This window comes from Nycticebus coucang, chromosome 4 (assembly GCF_027406575.1).
Source record: "Nycticebus coucang isolate mNycCou1 chromosome 4, mNycCou1.pri, whole genome shotgun sequence".
In the NCBI taxonomy this organism is placed as follows: domain Eukaryota; kingdom Metazoa; phylum Chordata; class Mammalia; order Primates; family Lorisidae; genus Nycticebus; species Nycticebus coucang.
Window position 1 is genome coordinate 128,551,321 of NC_069783.1, and position 26,017 is coordinate 128,577,337.

Genomic DNA, 26,017 nt, shown 5'->3' on the forward strand with positions numbered 1-26,017 from the left:
TTGAAGAACGTGAGCACCAAAAACCATCTTGGCTCTTAGATATGTATGGTAGAAAAAAGAAAAGATGAAGCAAAACAGTGATAAATTGTATGTCTTCTCAGGTGTCAGCAACAGATGATGAAATCGAGAGTATCACTTAAGGAACTGAATCTTTAGTCCCATCTCAGTATAGTGCGAGAGCTGAGCAAAGGCAAGAAATCAGGAAGAGGACAGCTTTACAAAAGGGGATGAAGAACTGGGAAAGCAGACAGTACAGAGAGTACATGGAGAGAAAAGGAGCAGATGGATGTAATGTCAGGGTGGGCCAATAAAATACTTCTTAAGTAAAAGGTAGATTAAAGTGTTAGGTGGGAAGAATGTAGTAAAATGAGCTTCCAGTGCCAAAATGAGTGAGACAAGTAGCACCAACATCCTTGTTCTCCCTGTGTTTCTCACTGTTTGGAAGCCATTAAGGGCTGAGGCCCCTGTTCATGCAGAGCTGTTTGATGGAGTATGGAGCTGTTACGTGTATGCAATTTCATGTCATATAAAGTGATGTTTCTTCATAGCATATGGTTCAATTTTATGGAAGTGGATAGAAGACAATGGGGTTATTCGTGGAGAGGTCAGGAAAGCTGTAGCCCAGTAACATTCCATTAGAAACATGGTGATTTTAAATGCCATTTCAGTGTGGAATATGTGACTGGGAGAAACTGGAGGCTGTATTCCAAGGGCTATTTTTAGGTAAAGAAATGTGGACTAATACTCTTTAAAGACCAGATATTCTCAAACATTAAGAAATCAATGGGGACCATGTTAAAGATGCACATCGTGATTGAGCAGGTTTGTGATTCTACAGTCGTAATGCATTCTCATTTGTTTCCAGTACTGTTGGTCCTCAGAACGCCCTAAATGACTAGGGCGTAGAGTTCTCTGTAGAGAAATGTGTAGGAGGCGCCATTGAAGAGCACTTCCAACCTAGAATCAAGGGAAAGCATTATTTTGTTCTTATTTCTGAGCATTTTTCTAGCTGGAGGATAACACTAAATGATAGAGAAATTGAAACACTAGATATATGATGTTTTGCTAAATAAAGAGGAAAGAGGTGGTGGAAATAATCTATCAAAAGAATGCAGATGGCAGATTGCAAGATTTTTTTTTTTTTTGGCAAACAAAGAGGGCTTGTGAGTGGGCATAGAGGGAAGAAGTTGAGCGAGGTAATTTCTCAGTTAGTGATGAGCAAACATGACAGAACTCAGTTCAGGTGGCTTCAGGAAATTTGCACACACAGAGAAGATTGGATTACTGCAGCTCCAGAGATTACTGGAAGGAGGAGGAAGTGCTGGATTGGGGCAGAACACAGGGAGGCATTTCTTTTCTCCAGAAGGATCAGGCATCTGAGATATATGTTGCATTGATACTAGTTAATCAGATCAGGTTACTTTGAACAAAGATGGCTGGCTTTTTTTGCAAATGTTATTATTGTTTTTTTTTTTTCTATAAAGTAATTGTTTCCTAATTCCCTTCATGTGAGGGAATTATTTTCTGTACATTGTGTGAAATTGTGCTTTACTTATGATACAATTTGTTTCAAAGCTCACTGTGCGCGATGCTGACATAAAACCTCCTACTCCAAAAAAAGGAGTACAAAGGATTAAAGTTAAACCAGCTGCAACAGGTAATTTTCTTTTGTTGTTGTCATTCTGCCTCCCATTGTTCTCTGATTTGGCATCCCTGTCCTTGTTAGGGAAATGACAGAGGTGAATTTGGTGACTCCACAACTTTCTAAGTGCTTCTTGGAATTCAAATCTTTACTTAGAGGAGCACTTCATGGTTAACATCTCAGTCATGTTTAACTTTAATTATTCTATCTTACTGATTTTACACTGATGATACAAAGGAAGTCAGATGATCCAATTAGTAGAGTATATTTGTGTGAGAGGGTATCCTTATTAGTAAAATAATTAATCACTCCTTTATGAATTTTTTTTTTAGTTTTTAATTTTTCATTTATTGAGAGACTTTTTTTTGATAGTACATATATATTTTGGTGAAATATATAAAGCAAGTCTGGCAGAATTGCAAGAGAAAGTTGCGAGTCTACAAACAAAGTGGGAAACTTTTTTAAATGAATTTTCTTTTTTTTATTTTTTTTGTTAAATCATATCTGTGTACATTAGTATGATCATGGGGCACCATACACTTGGTTCATAGACCGTTTGACACATTTTCGTCACACTAGTTAACATAGCTTTCCTGGCATTTTCTTAGTTATTTTCCATTATGAATATTTGGTAGACACAGTCTTAAAACCGTGATCCTGAAAGGTTAATAGTACAAAATAGTCCTTCCGTACTATTTACGGAATATTACACAGAAATAATGAACACCTGGAATTGTCTGTACATTATTTCCAAGGACTTTCAAAGTTTTGACAATGTATGAGTCTGGTGATAAATATTGCTGAGAATTAGTTTCTGGGTCATAAAATTGCACACAAATGGTATACATTGTATATAACATTCAGCAACTTCTTCATTTGCTCAATATTACATTTTATTGGATCTGCTGAGAATGACACTGGTATCCTTGTTTAGTTTAAGCTCTCCATGCCATTCCAACATATGTGTACCACACTGAACTGAACACTGAATGCAGATTACAAATGTAAATGCGATTGGGGATCCATAGGATCTTTTGTATACAGTAGGTTGTAAATATTAAAACTTACTATACTAAGCATTAAAATGGAAAAAATTATAATGCAAAACCTAGATTCTTTTATTTATTCCATAAAAATCTACATTACACTTGGGGCTGACACTTTGTGAATCATTTCTGGAACCATTCATATATTTCAGAAGTGCATTTATTTTGCAATATGGCCTGTAAGTCATCTTCTGTTTATTCATGTGTCCCTGGAATTTATCTTCCCTACAGTATTCACTGTGGTCCCTCTCCAGGGCCGTTAGGATGATTAAGCGGTCCTTGAATTGGTAATATTGTAGTACCTTAGGTATCACATGGGGCTTTCACAATCTGACTTTTTCTCAACTCTCCATTTTAGCCCATACCCTGTGTGCCTGCCTTTTCACTAGCATTACTGAAATACCTCTGGGAGTGCCCTCTGAGCCAATTCCTCTTTTTTGGACAAATGCACATCCTCTTTCAGGCTTCTCTTTCCTCCTGCTGCTTCCTGTCCTGCTCTCCCTTTCTCCTGGCCTCTCCATCTTTTCACCTTGCTCATCTCACCCTGTACTTGTCAGTTCAGACATGACCTCTAGAAAAGCCAATCTTGATGCATCTTATTCATTTTCCTTTAATCACAGTATAATTATCAAGTACAATAGATAAAAACTATGTGCCCAACAATGCTGTGGAATATTGTATCCTACAGCCTTTGGATCTGGGGAATAGAAATGGAAATAAATAACTTACAGTTCAGGTGGGGAAGGTGCAAAAGAGAAATCCATAAGTCCTGAGGATGAGAGTAGATTCAGTGAGAGAGTAGATTCCAGTTTGACCAGGGAAAGAGCTGTAATTAACAGAGTCTTCACATAGCAATCTGTGTCCAAAAATAAAGAAGGAAAGAAGAGAGAAGATTGAAAAAGAAGAGAAAAGAAAATTAAAAATTGAATGAAGGTTGTCAGCCTATTAGAGGGAAAGCATTTCACACGTAAGTCACAGGGCATACACTGATTATGGTATGAAAAGTAACAGTAACTTACAGAATAACATATGCAATGCTTTGCAGGTTTTATTAAGAAGGAGACAGGCGTACACAGGGATACTTGATATGTTTTCCTGGATTGAAAAATTTTTCTTTGTTTATGATGGCTATGTCATGTATGTTGGGTGGATGAATTTCTGCGTGAATCTGTGATCTTTGTGAGCCTTCTACACACTGATGCCTAGTAGTTTTCTGAGTGGTTTTTTAAGTGTTAGATAATTAGGAATATTTTTTAAAGAAGTATATAGTCTGCTAAAGACTTAACTTCATCTAAACACTCAATCTATAAAATAAAAAGAAATTTAGCTTTCTATCCATTTTTATAAAGCAGATAGCTTTTACCACATCATTCTAAGAAACTCATTATTAGATTAACTAGGAGTACTTTTTAAGGAAGTATATAGTCTGCCAAAGACTTCATCTAGAAATTTAATTTATAAAATAAAAAGAAATTTAGCTTTCTATCCATTTTTATAAAGGTAATAGCTTTTACCATCATTCCAAGCAACTCATTATTAGATTATTTAGGAGTATTTTTAAAACAAGTATATAGTCTGCTAAAGACTTAACTTCATCTAAACTCTCAATTTATAAAATCAACCTAAATGTAACTTTCTATCCACTTTTATAAAGCTGATACCTTTTATCACATCATTCTAATCAGCTCATTTAAATAAATATATGAAATTTACAGTATACAACTTTGTTACGTCAGAAGAAGAGGAAGAAGAGCCTGAAGGAGTTGAAAATGACCAGCCACAGGTATAAACAAATTGACACTTATGTTCCTGGTTTAATACTGCTTTTTTAAATGAATAATGTGGCATAGTCCCAGGGACATTTCCTACTGGAATAGCATTTTATAATTCATATGTTGTAAGCTAATATTTAAGTTGAGGAAGTTTTTTAACTAGTTATAAAGCTTAAACCTTCCTAAAGTGAAGAGTGACTTACAGCTAATCTTTGTCCTCGGATTCGAGGCAGAGAATTTCTGGTGTTTTCCTGCTTCTTTAGTTTTATAACCTTACATGATAAGGTCATGCCAAGTACAGAATCATATTACTAAGCAAGAGAAATTACAAGCAATTTCATCATGATGGCCACTGAGTTGGACTCATGTTCAAAGAGTCACCATGCCTAATGTCCCAAACTGTAGTGTAGTTTTGTACTGCCAGTCATTTGTGCCAGGTAGAGTGGTTCTTCCACCTTGTGGCCTCTAACTCGGTTCGGCCTGTGTGCTGAGAGAGGGAATGAGATCATTAGACTGTGCCTATGAAGGAAATCCGACCTTGCAGAAAGGGACATTGATGTGATTGTGTACAGCAGCAAGTTGTAACTCACATAGCTGTATGAAATTATTAAATGGTATCAAGGTTCCTTTACTCACTGTCCTAAGAGGACATTAGAATATCTTAGACATAGTCTTCAGCGGATAGTCCGTGTCAGAAAAATAGCACTGTCATATTCTGCTATATCATTTGAATTCACATTTGAGAATTGGCTTTTCTTTCTGATTGCTATTGATTTTATCTTGTGATAATGTAAAATTTTCCAGTTTTCAGTTATCAGTTTTTAAAAACAGAATGGAAATAACCATGTTAATCGAGCATGATTGCATATGGAAACATGACTCCTGATTAGGAATGAATGAGGACTGATGAAATGTATCTGTACATTCAGAACTTCCTTGTGTTCAAAAGTATGAGCAACTGGGCATCAAACAAGGCAAAGAGGAATGGGGAAGTAAATAAAAACACCTGAGAAATGAGTTGAAACAGAGTTCTGGTTAAATCTGTGAATGATACAAAATTCCTGCTTGTTCTGTAGTAGAGTTAGTGTAAGGACGGAGCAAAGTTCAGAAAAAGCACCATCTAATGTAACAAATAGTATACCAGACTGTGAGGGGAAAGATGCACCTGGATTTTCCACTCTTTAGTGTTTGAGGCATTTTCTCAACAAAATGCCTCAGTCACAAAAATATTTTCCATCTCATGCCTACTTTGTGTTCCTGAAGTATAATCTTCACTCACCTTCTAAAGTTTATTTAAATTAAAGAAAAAGTGTACTGTAAAAATGCTAACAATGCACACAGACACTCGGCATGCATTTGACACAGGTGAGGAGAAATGTGAAGATAATACAGACACTAAAACAAGCAAGGAAGTCAGAAGTTATTGTCAAAATGAAGGGACACTAAGATTTTTTTTTCTGAAGTTCTTATTTTTATATCATAAATTTTTTATTGAATCGTAACTGTACATTACTGCTTTTATGGGGTACAATGTGCTGATTTTAGACACAATTTGGAATGCTTACATCAAACTGGTTAACATAGGGTTCACCTTACTGAATTATTTGTTGTGTTAAGACATTTATACTCTACTCTTAATAGATTTGACATGTACCCTTGTGATATGCACCATAGGTAATGTCCCACCATTTACCTTCCATTCACATGGCCTCCCCCTGCTCCTACTCTCCCCCTCTCTTCCCTCTTTCATTCTGGGCTATAGTTATGATTTATCATTTGTATAAAAGTGTGGGGGATTATATATTCATTTCACAATAGTACTGAGTACATTGGACAGTTTTTCTTCCATTCTTGAGATATGTTACTAAGAAAAATATGTTCCAGCTCATTATGTGAACAAAAAGGGGCAAAGTCTCCATCTTTTTGATGGCTGCCTAATATTCCATGGTATACATATACCACAATTTGTTACTCTATTTAGGGGGTCTATGGGTACTTGGGCTTCTTTCATGACTGGGCAATCATGAATTGGGCTGTAATAAACATTCTGGTGCAAATATGTTTTGTAAAATGATGACTGGTCATCTGGACTTATTCCTAGCAGAGGCATAGCAGGATCAAATAGTAGGTCTACTTTTAGTTTCCTGAGTGTTCTCCAAACCTCTTTCTAAAAGGGACATATTGGCCTGCATTCCCACCGGCAGTGCAGAAATGTTCCCTTCTCTCCACATCCACACCAAAATCTGTAGTTTTGTGACTTTCTGATGTGGGCTACTCTTCCTGGAGTTAGATGATGTCTCAAAGTGGTTTTGATTTGTATTTCTCTGATGATTAAAGATGATGAGCAGTTTTTCATGGGTCTGTAGGCCATGGACCTATTTTCTTCAGAGAAGCTTCTGTTCAATTCTCTTGCCCAAAATGAAATGAGATCACTTGTTCTTTCCTTGCGAATTAATTGGGTTTTCTGTTTATTCTAGTTATCAAACCTTGGTTGGAAACATAACCTGGAAAAATCTTCTCCCATTCTGAGGACCGTGTGCTGGCTTTACTTTGTTCTTTTTACAGGGTTTGATCAGATCCCTGTAGTACATTTTTGGTTTTGCTTCAATTGTTTAGGGGCTGGGGTCCTCCTCATAACACATTCTTCCAGGCCAATTTTTTCAGGGGACAAGTATTTCCCTTGTCCCCTCTAAAATATTTTTTATAGTTTTATGTCTTATGTTTAAACTGTTTATCCAATGAGAATCAATTTTTGTTAATGGTGAAAGATGAGGGTCCAGTTTCAGTGTTCTACAAGTTGCCATCCAGTTCACCTAGCACCATTTGTTGAATAGGGAATCTTTCCCCCAATTTATGTTTTTGATATGCTTATCAAAGATTGAATGATGGTAAGTGTCCGGGTTAATCTCTTGGTTCTCTACTCCGTTCCATACATTTACCTTGGCATTTTTACCATGCTGTTTTGATCAATATAGATTTCTAGTATAGGCTGAAGTCTGGTAGGTTGATTGCTATTGCTCTGTGTTTATTTCGGAGTAATGTCTTGGCTATTCAATGTTTTTTTCTGATTCCATATAAAAAAAGTACTAGTTTTTCCAGTTGTTTAAAGTATGATAGAGGTGCTTTAGGGATTGCATTAAATTTGTATATTGCTTTGGGTAATATGGACATTTTAACAATGAAGATTGTTCCCAGCCATAAGCATGGGGTATGATTTTCCATTTGTTAACATCTTCAGCTTTTTTCTTTTCTCAGAGTTTCATGGTTCTCTTTATAGAGATCTTTCATGTCCTTTTTGAGGTTAAATTCCCAAATACTTCATCTTCTTTGGTACTACTGTAAAAAGAATATAGTCCTTGACTATTTGTTCAGCTTGACTATTGTTGGTATATGTAAAAGCTACAGATTTGTAAGTATTGATTTTGTATTCCTAGATGTTGCTGTATTTTTTTATCACTTATAAGAGTTTTACAGTTGAGTCCCTGGGTTTTTCCAGGTAGAAGATTATATCATCTGCGAAGAGTGAGATTTTGTCTCCTCTGACCAAATTGGAATACCCTTAATCTCCTTCTTTTGCTTGATTGCAATGGATAATACTTCCGTTACTTTGTTCAATAGCAGTAGAGGCTATGAGCATCATTGTCTAGTTCCAGATCTGAGTGGAATTTTTTTCAATTTTCTTCCATTCCATATGATATTGGCTGTGGGTTTACTGTAGCGAGCCTCTATCAGTTTAGATATGACCCGTTTCAGCCTATTTTCTTAAGTGTTCTGATCATGAAAGGATCCTGGATGTTATCAAAAGCTTTTTTGCATCAGTGGAGAGAATCATATGGTCTTTGTTTTTTATTTTGTTTATGTGATATATTACGTTTATAGAGTTAGTCATGTTGAACCAGCCTCGTGACCCTGGGATAAAACCAACTTAGTCATAGTGTATAAATTTTTTGATGTGTTGTTGAATTGTTTTTGCTAGGATCTTATTGAATATTTTTGCATCAATAGTCATTAATGATACTGGTCTATAACTTTAATTCTTTGTTGGGTCTTTTCCTGGTTTGGGATCAAGGTGATGTTTGCTTCCTCAAATGTATTGGGAAGTATTCCTTCTTTTTCTGTTTTGAAGATGGTTATGTAATATAGATACTGGTTCCTCTTTAAAGGTTTGGTAGAATTATGATGTGAAGCCTCCTCTTTCTGGACTTTACTTTTCTGGAGATTTCATATAGTTGATGCTATTTCATTGCTTGATATAGGTCTGTTCAACACTTTCAATTCTTTCAGCTATGTCTAGGAAGGTGGTGTGCTTCCAGACATTGCTATTTCCCCCCAGATTTTCCCATTTCTGAGAATAGAGTATTCTGCAGTAATAATTAAGGATTTTTTGCATTTTCTGAGGTGCCTTTTGTTATTTCTTTTTTATCATTATTGATTGATGATATTAGGGATTTTACTTTTCTGTTTCTGGTTTGGTTAGTCAAAGTGTTCTCAATTTTGTTAATCTTTTCAAAAACCCAGCTTTTTGTTCGTTGATCTTCTGAGTGATTCTTTTATTTTCAATATCATTGAATTCTGCTCTAATTTTGGTTATTTATTTTCTTCTGCTTGATTTGGGGAAGGGATGTTCTTCCTTTTCCAGTTGCTTGAGATGACCCACTAAGTTGTTGACTTCCTCTCTTTCCAGTCTCTTGGGGAAGGCTTGCAATGCTATAAATTTCCTTTGTAGGACTGCTTTAGAAGAATCCAACAGTTTTGATAATTTATGTCTTCATTGTCATTTTGTTCCAAAAATTTGGTAATTTTCTTCTTAATCTCATCTTTGACACAGCTATCATTCAGCATAAGGTTATTTAGTTTCCTTGACTTTGTTCCAGTATGAAGATTCCTGCTGTTGTTGAGTTCAACTTTTATTCCGGATGGTCCGAGAAAATACAAGGAATAATTTATATTCTTAAATTTGCTAACGTTAGATTTGTGACCTAAGATGTGATCAATTTTGGAGGATGTTGCATGGGATGATGAGAAGAATGTGTGTTTGGTTTTATTATAATGAAATTATCTGTAGCTGTCTGTTTAGTCCATTTGTTATAGGACCAAGTTTAAATCTATTATTTCTTTGTTTACATTCTTCTTGGAAAGATCCTCCTTCTTGGAGGATCTATCCAACATAGCCAAATGGTAGTTAAAATCTCACTGTTATAGTTCAGGATGATATCCAATTGTTCAGTGTCTGTTAGTGTTTTCCTTTATAAATAGAGAGGCATTCTGGTAGGGTGCATGAATATTAATAATTGAAATATCTTCATATGGAGTGTTTCTTTTCACAAATATGAAGTGTCCATCCTTAACTTTCCTTACCTTTGTTGGTTTAAAGCCTATTTGTATCTGCAAATAAAATTGCAACCCCTGATTGTTTTCTGATTTCCATTTGCCTGAATTATAGATGTTCATCCCTTCACCCTCAGTCTACTTTTGTCATTTAAGGTAAGATGGGATTCTGGAATGCAAGATATAGCTGATCCGAGCTTTTGTGTACAGTCAGCTAGCCTGTGCCTCTTTAGAGGACAATTTAAGAAACTCAAATTAATTGAGATTATTGATAAACATCATAATGTTTGGGATGCCATGTTTATCAAGTGTCCAGTGGATATTTTCTTTTTTTCTTCTTCTTTTTTTTTATTAAATCATAGCTGTGTATATTAATGCAATTTTGGGGTACAATGTGCTGGTTTTATATACAATTTGAAATGTTTTCATCAAACTGGTTAAAAAAGCCTTCACCACATTATCTTAGTTATTGTGTTAAGATATTTATATTCTACTCTTAGTAGATTTAACATGTACTCTTATAAAATGCACTGTAGGTATGGTCCCTCCAATTACCCTTCCTCCACCCATCCTCCCTCTACCCCTTCCTTCCCTCTTCTTTTTCCCCTTCACCTTGGGCTATAGTTGGGTTATAGCTTTCATATGGATGTGTGGGTGCTTATAAATTAATTTCATGGTAGGGCTGAGTACATTGGATACTTTTTCTTTTATTCTTTAGATACTTTGCTAAGAAGAAAATGTTTCCGCTCCATCAATGAAAATATGAAAGAGGCAAAGTCCCCATCTTTTTTAAGGCTGTATAATATTCCATGTTGTATATACACCACAATTTCTTAATCCATTCATAAATCGATGGGCACTCGGGCTTCTTCCATGACTTATCAATTATGAATTGGGTTCCAATAAACATTTTGGTGCAATTATCTTCATTATTAAGTGATTGTTGGTCTTCTGGCTATATACCTAATAGATAAATTAAAGGATACAATGTAGGTCTATTTTTAGATTTCTACGTGATCTCCAAATATCTTTCCAAAAGGAACATATTAGTTTGCATTCCCACCAGCATTGCAGAAGTGTTCCCTTTTCCCAACATCCATGCCAACATCACTGGTTTTGGGATTTTGTGATGTGGGCTAATCTCTCTCTCTCTCTCTTTTTTTTTTTTTAATTAAATCATAGCTGTGTACCTTAATGCAATCATGGGGTACAATGTGCTTGTTTTATACACAATTTGAAATATTTTCATCGAACTGGTTAACATAGCCTTCATGGCATTTTCTTAGTTATTGTGTTCATACATTTATATTCTGCATTTAGTAAGCTTCACCTGTACCCTTCTAAGATGCACCATAGATGTGGTCCCACCATTTACCCTTCTTACAACCATCCTCCCCTCTCCCCTCCTGTCCTTTGTCCCTTTCCCCATATTCTTGTGCTGTAATTAGTTTCATAGTAGGGCTGAGTACATTGGATACTTTTTCTTATATCCAGAAGACCAAAAATCACTAATGTACACAGCTATGATTTAATAGTAATAAAAATCACATTATAGCAAAGATATTTGTACCAGAATGTTTATTGCAGCCCAATTCATAATTGCTCAGACGTGGAAGAAGCCCAAGTGACCATCAAGAGACGAATGGATCAATAAATTGTGGTATCTGTAAACCATGGAATTTTATGCAGCCTTAAAGAAAGATGGAGATTTTAACTCTTTCATGTTTACATGGATAGAGCTGGAAAATATTCTTCTTAGCAAAGTATCTCATGAATGAATGTGGGCTAATCTTCCTGGAGTTAGATGATATCTTAAAGTGGTTTTGATTTGCATTTATCTGATGATTAAGGATTATGAGCATTTTTTCATGTGTCTGTAGGCTGTGCACCTGACTTCTTCAGAGAAGTTTCTCTTCAAGTCTCTTGCCCACCCTGAGATGGGATCACTTGTTTTTTTTGTGCTAATACGTTTAATTTCTCTGTGGATTCTGGTTGTTAAACTTTTGTGGGAGACATAACCTACAAATATCTTCTCTCATTCTGAAGGATGTCTGTTTGCTTTATGTACTGTGTCCTTGGCTGTGCAGAAGCTTTTTAGTTTGATCAGATCCCACTAATGTATTTTGGTGTTGCTTCAATTGCCCTGGGGGTCCTCCTCATAAAATTATTTCCCAGATCGATTTCCTCAAATATTTTCCCTGTACTTTCTTCTAGTATTTTATAGGTTCATATCTTAAGTTTAAATATTTTTAATTAAATCATAGCTGTGTACATTAGTGCAATCATGGGGTACAATGTGCTATTTTTATATACAGTTTGAAATAATTTCATCAAACTGGTTCACATAGCCTTCATGACATTTTCTTATTTATTATGTTAAGACATTTATATTCTACACTTAGCAAATTTAACATGTACCCTTGTAAGATGCACCATGGTTGTAGTCCCACCAATTACCCTCCCTCCTCCCATCCTCCCCCTTCCCTACCCTTAATCTCCCCTTTTCCCTTGTTCTTGGGATATAATTGGGTTATAGCTTTCATATGAAAGGTATAAATTGATTTCACAGTAGTGCTGAGTACATTGGATACTTTTTCTTGTATTCTTGAGATACTTTGATAAGAAGAATATGTTCTAGATCCATCCATGTAAACATGAAAGTGGTAAAGTCTCCTTCTTTTTTACAGCTGCATGATATTCTATGGTGTATATACAATTTATTAATCCATTCATGGTTCGATGGACACTGGGGCTTCTTCCATGAATTAGCAATTATGAATTGGGCTGCAATAAACATTCTGGTACAATTATGTTTGTTATAACGTGATTTTTGTCTTCAGGATATATACCTAGTAGAGGAATTGTAGGATCAAAATAAATCAAAAGTTAGTTTTTTGGAAAGGTCAATAAAATAGATAAATCTTTGGCTAACCTAACCATGAAAAAAGACTAAAATCTCTAATTTGATCAATCAGAAATGGTAAAGATGAAATAACAACAGACTCCTCAGAAATTCAAAAAATGCCTTAATGAATATGACAAGAAACTCTTTTTTCAGAAATATGAAATTTTAAAGGAAATAGGCCAATGCTTGGAAGCATGCCACCTTCCTAGATGTAGCCAGAATGAAGTGGAACTGTTGAACAGATCTATATCAAGTTCTGAAATAGCATAAACTATACAAAATCTCCGTAAAAAGAAAAGCCCTGGACCAGATGGCTTCACAACAGAATTCTACCAAACCTTTAAAGAGGAATCAGTACCTATATTACTTAACCTTTTCCAAAATAGAAAAACAAGGAGTACTACCCAACACATTCTATGAAGCAAACATCACCATGATACTCAAACTAGGAAAAGACAAAACAAGAAAAGAAAATTATAGACCAATGTAACTAATGAATCTTGATGCAAAAATATTCAACAAGATCCTAAAAAGTTAATCCAGCAACACATCAAACAAATTATACACCACGACCAAGTGGGTTTTATCCAAGGCTCTCATGGGTTCATTAAACATAAATCTATAAATATAATTCATCAGATAAAAAAATTAAAAATCAAAGGCCTGATGTTTCTCTCAGTTGAAGCAGAAAAAATATTTTGATAATAGTCCAGCATCCTTTCATGATTAGAACACGTAAGAAAATTGGTGTAGAAGGGACATTTCTTAAACTGATAGAGGCCATCTATAGCAAATCCACAGCCAATATTATATTGGATGGAGATAAATTGAAATTATTTCTACTCAGATCAGGAACCAGGCAAGGTTCCCCATTGTCTCCACTGCTTTTTAATATTGTAATGGAAGTCTTAGGCATCACGATCAGGCATGAATAGGTGATCAAGGGTATCCATGTAGGGTCAGAGTATATCAAACTTTCACTCTTTGCAAATGATATGATTGTATATCTGGAAAACCCCAGGGACTCTACTACAAAATTCTTAGACTTGATCAAGGAGGGGCGGTGCCCGTGGCTCAAAAGAGTAGGGCTCTGGCTCCATATGCTGGAGGTGGCAGGTTCAATCCTAGTCCCAGCCAAAAACTGGAAAAAAAAAAAAAAGTGATCAATGAATACAGCAACATCTCAGGTTATAAAATCAATACTCACAAATCTGTAGCCTTTATATATACCAACAATAGTCAAGTTGAAGAAACAGTCAAGGACTCTATTTTGTTCACAGTAGTACCAAAGAAGATAAAATATTTGGGAGTTCACCTAGCAAAGGCTGTGAAAGATCTTTTATAAAGAGAACTATGAAACTCTGAGAAAAGAAATAGCTGAAGATGTTAACAAATGGAAAAACATACCAATCTCATGGCTGGGAAAAATCAACATTGTTAAAATGTCCATACCACCCAAAGCAATATACAATTTTATTTTTATTTTTTCCTTATTAAGCACCACTGTCATACATTTCACCATTAACTAAGATAGACTTGCTCCCATTCTGAGGGCTGTCTGTTTGCTTTACTTACTGTGTTCTTGGCTGTGCAGAAGCTTTTTAGTATGATCAGGTCTCAGTAATGTATTTTTGTTGTGGCTTCAATTGCCCTAGGGTGTCTTCCATATAAAATATTGTCCCAGGTTGATTTCTTCAAGTGTTTTCCCTGCAATTTCTTCTAGTATTTTTATAGTTTCATGTCTTAAGTTAAATTTTTTAATCTTAAGATAAAGATATGTGCACGTTATGTCTCTGACAAAGGTTTAAATCTTTGATCTTAAGATAAAGATATGTGCAGGTTATGTCTCTGACAAAGGTTTAATAACCAGAATCCACAGAGAACTCAAATGTATTAGCAGGAAAAGAACAAGTGATCCCATGTCAGGGTGGGCAAGGGACTTGAAGGGAAACTTCTCTGAAGAAGACAGGCGCATGGCCTATAGACATGTGAAAAAAATGCTCATAATCCTTAATCATCAGAGAAATGCACATCAAAACCACTTTGAGATATCATTTAACTCCAGTAAGATTAGCCTCCATCACAAAATCCCACAACCAAAGCTGTTGGTATGGATGTTTAGAAAAGTGAACACTTTTGCACTGCTGGTGGGAATGCACACTAATGCACTACTTTTGGAAAGATACTTGGAGAACACTTAGGGATTTAAAAATAGACCTGGCATTTGATCCTGCAATTCCTATACTAGGTATATATCAAGAAGTTTAAATCTTTAATACAGTAATCTGGTATATTTGTTAATGGTGAAAGCTGTGGTTCCAGGTTCAGTCTTCTACAAGTTGCCAGCCAGTTCACCCAGCACCATTTGTTAAATAGGGAATCTTTTTCCCACTGAATGTTTTTAATTGGCTTGTCAAAGATCAAATAATGGTAAGTAGCTGAGTTCATCTCTTGGTTCTGTATTCTTTTCCATACATCTACATGCATATTTTTGTGCCAGTACCATGCTGTTTGGATCATTATCAATTTATAGTATAATACGAGGTTTGGTAGTATGATTCTTCTGATTTGTTTTTATTTCCGAGTAATATCCAGCTATCTGAGTTTTTTTCTGATTCCATGTAAAATGAAGTATTATTTTTTTTAGGTCTTTAAAGTATGACAGTGGTGCTTTAATAAGGATTCCATTAAAATTGTATATTGTTTTGGGTAGTATGGACATTTTAACAATGTTGATTCTTCCCAACCATGAGCAGGGTATGTTTTTCCATTTGTTAACATCTTCAGCTATTTCTTTTCTCAGAGTTTCATAGTTCTCTTTATAAAGATCTTTCACGGCTTTTGCTAGGTAAACTTCCAAATATTTTATCTTCTTTGGCACTTCTGTGAACGGAATAGAATCCTTGACTGTTTTTTCAGCTTGACTATTGTTGGTATATATAACGGCTACAGATGTGTGAGTATTGATTTTGTACCTAAGATGTTGCTGTATTTCTTGATTACTTCTAAAAGTTTTGTAGTTGAATCCCTGGGGTTTTCCAGAAATACAATCATATCATCTTCAAAGAGTGATAGTTTGATCTCCTCTGACCCTACATGGATACCCTTGATCGCCTCTTCTTACCTGATTGTGATGTCTAAGACTTCCATCACAACGTTAAAAAGCAGTGGAGACAATGGGCAACCTTGCCTGGTTCCTGATCTGAGTGGAAATGATTTCAATTTTCCTCCATTCAATACAATATTGGATGTGGGTTTGCTATATATGGCCTCTATCAATTTAAGAAATGTCCCTTCTATACCAGTTTTTTTAAGTATTCTGATCATGAAATGATGCTGGATATTGTCAAAAGATTTTTAGAGCATCAATTAAGAGAATCATGTGGTCTTTGTTTTTTATTTTGTTCATGCAATGCATTATATTTATAGTTTTATGTATGTTAATCCAGCCTTGAGACCCTGGGATAAAATCCACTTGATCATGGTGTACAATTTGTTTGATGTGATACTGCATTCTGTTTGCTAGGATTTTTTTTTTTTTTTTTTTGCAGTTGTTCACTGGGGTTGGGTTTGTACCTGCCACCTCTGATGTATGGGGCTAGCACCCTACTCCTTGAGCCACAGGCACCAACCTGTTTGCTAGTATCTTAATGAATATTTTTGTGTCAATATTCATTAGAGATATTGGTCCATAATTTTCTTTTCTTGTTGTGTCTGTTCCTGGTTTGTGGATCAAAGTGATGTTTTATTCGTGGAATGTGTTGTGTAGTATTCCTTGTTTTTCTATATTTTGGAAAAGGTTAGTGATATAGGTACTAGTTCGTCTTTAAAGATTTGGTAGAGTTCTGATGTGAAACCATCTGATGGTGGTCTTGTTGGGGAGATTTTGTATTGATCTTTTCAGTAAACCAACTTTTTGATATATCGATCTGCTGTATAAACCTTTTGCTTTCCATTTCATTTAATTCTGCTCTAATTTTGGTTATTTCTTTTCATCTGCTGTGTTTGGGATTGGAATGTTCTTCCTTTTACAGGTGCTAGAGATTAGTTTGTTAACTTCTTATCTTTTTGTTCTCTTGAGGAAGGCTTGCAATGCTTTAAATTTCCCTCTTAGGACGGCCTTTGTGGTGTTCCAGAAGGTTCTGGTCATTTGTGCCTTCATTATCATTTTGTCCGAAAATTTGGTAATTTTCTTCTTAATCCCATCTATGACTCAGCTGTGATTCAGCATAAGGTTATTTAGTTTCCATGTTTTTGTATGAGTATGCAGATTCCTGTTGTTACCGAGTTCAACTTTTATTCCATGATGGTCCGAGAAGATGCAAGGAATAATTTCTATTCTTTTAAATTTGCTGAGGTTAGACATGTGACCTAAGATGTTATAAATTTTGGAGGATGTTGCATAGCTAATGAGAAGAATGTGTATTTAGTTTTCTTAGGGTGGAATCCTCTTTAGATGTCTGTTAAATCCGATTGTTGAATGGCTAAGTTTAAGTCCAAAATTACTTTCCTTACTTTCTGACTGGAGGATCTATCCAACATTGCCAAAAGAGTACTAAAATCTCCTACTATTATGGTGCTGTGGGAAATCAAGGTACCCATGTCTGTTGGACCCTCTCTTATAAATTGATGTGTATTCTGGTTGGGTGTATAAATGTTAATAACCTAAATCTCATCATGTTGACTGTTTTCCTTAATAAATATGAAGTGACCATCATTATCTTTTCTTACTTTTCTTGGTTTAAAGCATATTATATCTGCAAATAAAATTTTAACAACTACTTCTTTCTGATTTCCATTTGCCTGCATTATATACAACCATCCCTTCACACTGAGTCTATATTTATTTTTGAAGGTAAGAGGAGATTCTTATATGCAGCAGATACATGACTTAAATTTTTATATCCAGTCAGCCAACCTGTGCCTCTTTAGAGGACAATTTTAGCCATACTCATTAATTGAGAATATTGATAAACCTGACAGTATTTTGGATATCAAGTTTTTCAAAAGTCCAGTATGCATTTTTAATCCTTTTGGCACTGTGGAAGTTGGAATTTGATCAAAAGTTTCTGAGTGAGTTGACTTTGGTAGTAGAGGATTTTGCTGGTCATTGTGGAGGATAGGGCTGAGAACATACTGGAGAGCTGGTTTAGTTATGGCAAATGTCTTCAACATGTGAATGTCATTAAAGTATTTAACTTCTCCATCATAAACGAACCTGAGTTTAGTTGGATACAGAATCCTGTGTTGAAAATTGTTTTGTTTTAGGAGGTTAAAGGTCGATGACCACCCTCTTCTACCTCGAAAAGTTACGGTAGAGAGATCTTCACTCATTCTAATATTCTTCCCATTGTGGGTTATGGTTTTCTTATGTCTGGCTGCTTGCAGAATTTTCTTCTTCATATTAACTTTTACTAAGTTAATTATAATATGTCTGGGAGATGCTATAATTAGGTTGAGTTGTGCTGGGGTTCTGAATCTATCTGCTTTCTTAATTTCAGAATCTCCTGCCATGTTTGGTAAGTTCTTCTCGATTATCTCTTGCAGTAGAGCATCTGGAACTTTAGATGCAATCTCATTGCCCACAGGAATTCCTATAAGGCGAAAGTTAGGTTTTTTGAAGTGTCCCAGAGCTCTCTGAGAGAATGATCCATTTTTGCTCTCCATTTCTCTTCCTCTTTGAGCATTTGGAAACATTCAAAAGCTTTGCCTTCATTGTCAGAAATCCTTTCTTCTGCCTGCTCCATTCTGTTCCTGATGGATTCTACTGTATTTCTCAGATCTTTGGGGGCTGTAAGTTCTTGCCTCAATGTGTCAAAACTGGTTGATTTTGACTTTGAATTCATTGAATTCTTCAGACGACTTTTGAAATGCTCCTTAAATTTCTAAATCCGACTTTGCTCCATTCTGTTAATCTTATTGGCAATCCAAATTCTGAATTCAATTTCTGTCATCTCAGCCATTTGTTTGTGAATGGGATCTTCTGGTGTGTCCACCTTTTCGTTCCTTGGGGATGTTGATCTACTCTTACTATGCATGTTGCCAGAGTTTTTCTGCTGATTCCACCCCATGTTTATTTTTCACCATTTGGCTAGATGAGCAGATAATGTGAAATTGGATTGGGGGCACCTGGAGTAGTGATTAACCAGCCCTTTGCCCAAGAGCTGGGACTGATGACTGTGGGTTTTCCCCTACTGCTTTGCAAAGGACCCATTGTGGCAGCTAGCTAAGTGATACATGATGAACAGCATTTTTGAAAAGTTCACCATCTTCCAGGTGTAGACAAACAGAAACGCCCAGGAATTGATGCTATGCACCACTTATGTTTTTTATGTCTCCACCAGTGATCATGGGGCTCACCACCCCATTTACTGCCTGGTTTGGGACTGAAGGGGGACCTAAAACTGGCTGGTACCTGGAATAGCCTCCTGATAGGAAGGACCCTATGAAGGCAAAATGTATGGTCAGAATGAAATGATTACCTCCTATATCAAGCTGAGAATGGAAAAGGTCTGAACATGCAACCAGGTCTCTAGTCTCATCCAGGTTTTACCTTGAAATAAATCAAGGGAAATGTAGTCCAAGCCAGGGGACCTGGTTTCTAAGAACAAGGTTTTCCAAACCATGACTACCATGTCCTCAGCCAAGCTCACCAAACTGGGTCCTGCTGGACCTCAGGTCTCTGAGATTTTCCAGTTTTGGTCAGGGGCTCTAGACCCCTCTGGAATGTTTCAGATGTGAAGCCATTTTCCTTGTCATTAACTCCAACATCTATTGACCAGGGTATGGGTCTGCTTAACCCATATTACCCATGCCTCTACCTGCCCCATTACCCCCAACCTGGCAGGCTTGGGCCCTGGGCATTGTCTGCTTGCAGCTAGTAGAGTTCTCGGCCTGTGTGTAACTGCCTAATGCAGCTGACTCATACCAGAAACACCTGTTTCTACAGATCACCCAGCATTGCCTTAGCCCTGGGAACCCCCACTCAAGAGTGTGAATGTCCAGCAGATCAATTACAACATCCCTGAAAAAGTGTGGTCTCCACTACCCCCATCTTTTGCCTGATCAAGTTCTGGGCAGACCTGAACTGAGGCCCAAGGGGTGATAAGCCAGGGCTAGCAGTGGCAGCAGCAGTAACAGAGTGAGCAGCCAGTATGAGAGCCTGGGACACATGACCCTCACATGCTCCTGTTCCTTTGGCAAGCAGGTGGTGGAGAAGGTGGAGACAAAGCATGCCCAGCTGGAAGACAGAGATTAGTGTACTTCCTGGTGTGCTTGCCTCTCTGGGATTACCTGGTGAATTACCTGCACAGGTTGTGGCAGCTGGCTGAGTGATATATGATGAACAGCATCCTTGAAAACTTCACCGTCCTCCAGGTGGTGACAAACTGAGACACCCAGAAATTGCTGCTGTGCACTGTCTATGTCTTTGAGGTCTCCAACAGTGAATATGGGGCCCACCACCAAATTTACTGCCTGGTCCAGGACTGAAGGGGAACCCCAAAACTGGCTGACCCCTGGAATATCCTCTTGGCAGGAACGACCCTCCAGCTCTCCTCATGCTTTGTATTTAAGGAGAGAGCTGTGATTTAAAGGGGCTGATTTGAGAGGCCTAAGCAATTAGGGACACCAAAACTTGGCTGGTGAGCTGAATAGGTGGGGACTGAGGGAAGAATAGACTCTGATAGTGGAACCTCACAGGTGGTGTCTGAAAGGACAGATCACTCAAGAGCATCTGGGATTGGGGACAGGAGTGAGACCACCTTCAGGAACATTTCTCAGCCTCTGACAGGTCCCCCTTGTCCCTCTCTTTTGTATGTTTGGGAGAGCCTTTGTTATACATTGGCTTGTATCCCTTCCTGTTTTCCACCTACCAGTAAACCAAATTTCTGCCTCTCCCTCTCACCCTTTTTACTACAGAGATTAACCTTATTTGTGTAGGAGCAGAGCCAGGTGGGCCCTGGAAATATTTTTAATATGCTTATCTATTTATAAGGGTTATGGCTTCATCTCAGCTGCACGAGAAATGGGGGAAGGTTTTGTAACTCATCCTCCTCCTTCTCAGTGAGCAGCGTGTTCTACTGTTGTGTTTCCTCACTTGCCAACACCAAAGTCTGTTGGTTTGTGTTATGACAGAGGATAAAGCTATTTTACCACCCTCAAATAATGTATATATAAAAATGTATGTGTATATATATTTAAGGTGTTGAATACCTTATACCCTGAGTTGATGATATGAATGTGTGAAATTATCATGTGTACACACCAAATATGGACCCCTATTATGTATCAATTACAAAGATTAAAAAATAGCTAAGCACCCACAGCTCAGTGCTTAGGGCACTGGCTATATACATGGGGTCTGGCAGGTTTAAACCAGGCCCGGGCCTGCTCAACAATGACAACTGCAACAATAAAATAGGCAGGTATTGTGGTGGGTGCCTGTAGTCCCAACTACTTATGAGGCTGAGGCAAGAGAATTGCTGATGCCCAAAAGTTAGAAGTTGCTTGGAGCTGTGACGACACGGCACTCTACCTAGGGGGACATAGCGAGATTCTGTCTTAAAATAATAATAATAATAATTATAATAATAACAACAAAGGACTTTTACATATTTTTTAGAAAAATCATGTTAATTCTATGTGATTATCTTTTCTTTTTTAGGTTATTCCATTTATGACTAACCCCCAAAAGTTATCTTCTCCTTTGATTGCTTAAGACAGCCTGAACATCAAACTTCTTTTTAAGATTTATTCTCTTTTTTCGATAGTATCTCTAAAAAAGGAAATTTAGTCCTTATTATTTCTTTTCAATTTAATGAAACATCGTCTTATATTTAATCTAGTCAAACCTATATTTAGATATTATGCAAAGTGAAACCTCTTTTAGGCTCTATTAGAATTATTAAATTAATTATTATTATTTGACTCTTCTGGCTTTTTTTTAAGTTTTCTAACATTGTTTAGTATATTCTCAACTTACTTAACTTATTTATCTTACTGTTTGATGTAATTTCTTGGTAGCTGAACTTTTTGAAACTAAAAAGGCAAAATAAATAAGCATTTATAGTTTTGTTAACTAAAATTAAAATGTCTTTATCCATTAAATGTGAAAAGAGGTTTTAAACTCAATCCTCTTAAACAAATTAGTCACTTGTTTATTTTGGTGATTTTCTCATTCATCTTGTGCTCATGGAATCTCTGTAATGGACACAGATGTTCACACATCCAGTGTATGTGATCAGATTTGATTAAAGAATTGTCAAATAAACTACCCAGTGTTACAGAAGCATAAGGCAGTAAAGATTGCAAAAGAGTATATAGAATTATCTCTGGAAGGTCATTTCTTACTTTGACAAATATGTCCAGCAATGCAGAGATTTTATTATTCTCAAGAAGCATTATTAACTTTAGTATTCATACTTGTCAAACCATGCACATAACATCCTTTATCAGTAAAACCCAATAATCCTGTTGGCTCAATATTTTAGTCCATTTCTTCTCTCCTCATGTGAGTATCAGGTCCTGGTGGACAATCATGTATATACTGGGAGATTTCTAAATTTTTAACTTGGATAATCTTAGAGTTTTTTTAATTCTAGATCCTTTCTTCAAATTTTTTTATTTTATTTATTTATTTATTTTTTATTGCTGGGGATTCTTTGAGGGTACAACAAACTAGGTTACACTTACTGCATTTGTTTGTCAAAGTTCCTCTTGCAATCATGTCTTGCCCCCAAAAGTTGTGACACACACCAAGGATCCCCCCTATTTCCTCCTTCCCTCTCTCTGCTCTCCACTTCCCCCCCCCACCATGTCCTTTTCATTAATTGTCCTCATATCAAAATTGAGTACATAGGATTCATGCTTCTCCGTTCTGATGCTTTACTAAGAATAATGTGTTCCATGTCCATCCTGGTTAATACAAAGTAGTTAAAGTCTCTATTTTTAATACCTGAATAGTATTCCATGTTGCACATATACCACAGTTTGTTAATCCATTCCACAGTTGGTGGGCATTTAGGCTGTTTCCACATTTTGACGATTTTAAATTGAGCTGCAGTAAACAGTCTAGTGCAAGTGTCCTTATGATAAAAGGATTTTTTCCTTCTGGGCAGATGCCCAGTAATGGGATTGCAGGATGAAATGGGAGGTCTAGCTTGAGTACTTTGAGGTTTCTCCATACTTCCTTCCAAAAAGGTTGTGCTAGTTTGCAGTCCCACCAGCAGGGTAAAAGTGGTCCCTTCTCTCCACACCCACACCAGCATCTGCAGTTTTGAGATGTTGTGATGTGGGCTATTCTTGCTGGGGTTAGATGGTATCTAAGGGTGGTTTTGGTTGGCATTTCTCTAATAGATAGGGATGATGAACATTTTTTCATATGTTTGTTAGCCATTCGTCTGTCTTAAAGAAGGTTCTACACATGTCTCTTGCCCATTGACATAGGGGATTGTTGGCTTTTTTCATAGGTATTAATTTCAGTTCTTTATAGATCCTAGTTATCAAGCTTTTGTCTGATTAAAAACAAGCAAATATCCTTTCCCATTGTGTAGGTTGTCTATTTGCTTTGGTTATTGTCTCCTTAGCTGTACAATACCGTTTCAGTTTAATGAAGTCCCATTTTGTTTATTTTTGTTGTTGCAATTGCCATGGCAGTCTTATTCATGAAGTCTTTCCCCAGGCCAATATCTTTGTTTTTCCTGTGCTTTCTTTGAGGACTTTTATTGTTTCATGCCTTAAATTTAAGTCGTTTATCCATCTTGAATCAATTTTTGTGAGTGGAGAAAGGTGTGGGTCCAGTGTCATTCTTTTACATGTGGATATGCAGTTCTCCCAACACCATTTATTGAATAAGGATACTTTCCCCCAAGGCATGTTCTTGTTTGGTTTATCAAAGATTAGTTGGTTGTAAGATGTTAGTTTCATCTCCTGGTTTTCTGTTTGATTCCAAATATCTATGTCTCTATTTTTGTGCCACTACTATGCTGCCTTGACCACTGTGGCTTTGTAGGACAGCCTAAAATCACATATGGTAATGCCCCCAGCTTTATTTTTATTGATAAGAACTGCCTTAGCTATATGGGTTTTTTTCTGGTTCCATACGAAATGCAGAATTATTTTTTCCAAATCTTGAAAGTAGGATGTCGGTATTTTAATAGGAATAGCATTGAATAGGTAGACTGCTTTGGGATTTATAGACATTTAACAATGATGATTCTTCCCAGTCATGAGCATGGTATGTTCTTCCATTTGTTAATATCCTCTGCTATTTCCTTTCTGAGGATTTCATAATTTTCTTTATAGAGGTCCTTCACCTCCTTTGTTAGGTATAATCCTAGGTATTCTATTTTCTTTGAAACTATGGTGAAGGAGTTTTTGCCCTTTATTAGCCTCTCATCTTGACTGTTATTGATATATTCAAAAGCTACTGACTTGTGGACATTGCCTTTATATCCTGAGATATTACTGTATTTTTTGATGACTTCCAGGAGTCTTTTGGTTGAGTCTTTGGGATTCTCTAAGATCATGTCGTCAGCAAAGAGGGAGAGTTTGACCTTCTTTGCTCCCAGTTGGATTCCATTTATTTTCTTGTCTTGCCTAATTGTATTGGCTAGAAGTTCCAGAATTACATTGAATAGTAAAGGTGACAGAGGACAACCTTGTCTGTTTCCAGTTCTAAGAGGAAAAACTTTCAGTTTTACTCCATTCGGTAAAATATTAGCTGTGAATTTGTCATAAATAGCTTTGATCAGTTTCAGAAATGTGCTACCTATGCCTATACGCTTCAGTGTTCTACTTAGAAAGGATGCTGAATTTTATCAAATGCGTTTTCTACATCTATTGAGAGGATCATATGGTCTTTATTTTTGCTTCTGTTAATATGATGGATAATGTTTATAGACTTGCGTATATTAAACCAGCCTTGCATCCCTGGGATGAAACCTACTTGATCATGGTATATGACTATTTGATCATAAGCTGTAATCTGTTGGCTAGGATTTTGTTGAGAATTTTTTCATCTATATTCATTATATTCATTAGTGAAATTGGTCTGAAATTCTTTTTAATTGGGTCTTTTTCTGGTTTTGGTATCAGGGTGATATTTGCTTCATAGACTGTGTTGGGAAGATTCCTTCCTCCTCAATTTATTGGAATATTTCTGCAGTACGGGAAAAAGCTCTTCCTTGAAGGTTTGATAGAATTCTGGTGTGAAGTCAGCTGGACCAGGGCATTTTTTTGTTGGAAGCTTTTTTTATTGTTTCTTTGATCTGAGTGTTTGAAATTGGTCTGTTCAGGAGCTCTATTTCTTCCTGGCTATGTCTAGGGATAGGGTGTGATTACAAATGTTGATCCATTTTCTTCACATTGTCAAATTTCTGGGCATAGAGTTTCTGGGAGTATTCAGAGATGATCTCTTGTATCTCTGTGGCATCAGTTGTAATTTCCCCTGTATCACTTCTGATAGGTTACTAGAGATTTTACTTTTCTATTTCTACTTAGTCTGGCCAAAGTTTTTTTTTTTTTCTTTTTCTTTTTCACCATGTTCAGTTTATTCCTCTGAAGGTAATCCTCTTTATTTATTTTTTTTATTAAATCATAGCTGTGTACATTGATATGATCATGGGACATCATTCACTAGCTTCACAGACCGTTTACCAAGTTTCACATATACCCTTGTAAGATGCACCGCTGGTGTAATCCCACCAATCCCCTTCCCTCTACCCACCTCATTTATACTATTCTCTAGTATGGCTTCCATTCCCCTGTGGCATCCGTCTTCCCTTTCTGGGATACCTATCACTCGTATGTTTGAATGCTTCATAAAGTCCCATAATTCTGTCAGTGAATGTTCTACTTTCTCTCTCTATTCTTTTCTGCCTCTTTAAATATCTAAATTATCTCAAGAGCTTTGTCCTCTACCTCCGAAATTATTTCTTCTGCATGGTCTAATCTGTTGTTGATACTTTCTATTGCATCTTTAAGTTCCCTAATTGACTGCTTCAGTTCCTTCAGCTCTGCTATACACTTTCTATATTCTTCATATCGTTCATCTCTTATTTGATTGTTTTTGAATTTCCTTTTAGTTATTTCCAACTTTATCAGCAGTTTCCTTCGTTGTTTCCATCATTTCCTTCATTGTTTTCATCACCTGTATTCTAAATTCCCTTTTTGTCATTTCTAACATTTCTTTGTAGGTGGAACCCTCTGCTGTTGCTACAACATGGTCCCTTGGAGGGGTTGCTCTGGACTGGTTTTTTATGTTGCCAGGAGTTTTCTGGTGATTCTTCCTCATGAATGATTTCTTTTATCTGTTTCCTTGATC

The 26,017-nt window shown here is 36.4% G+C and overlaps 1 pseudogene; it reads left to right on the forward strand.

Moving 5' to 3' along the window:
- The window catches only part of LOC128584410 (transcriptional enhancer factor TEF-4-like), a 48,943-nt pseudogene extending 29,860 nt beyond the window's left edge, over positions 1 to 19,083 (forward strand).
- Positions 19,084 to 26,017: the final 6,934 nt, after the last annotated feature.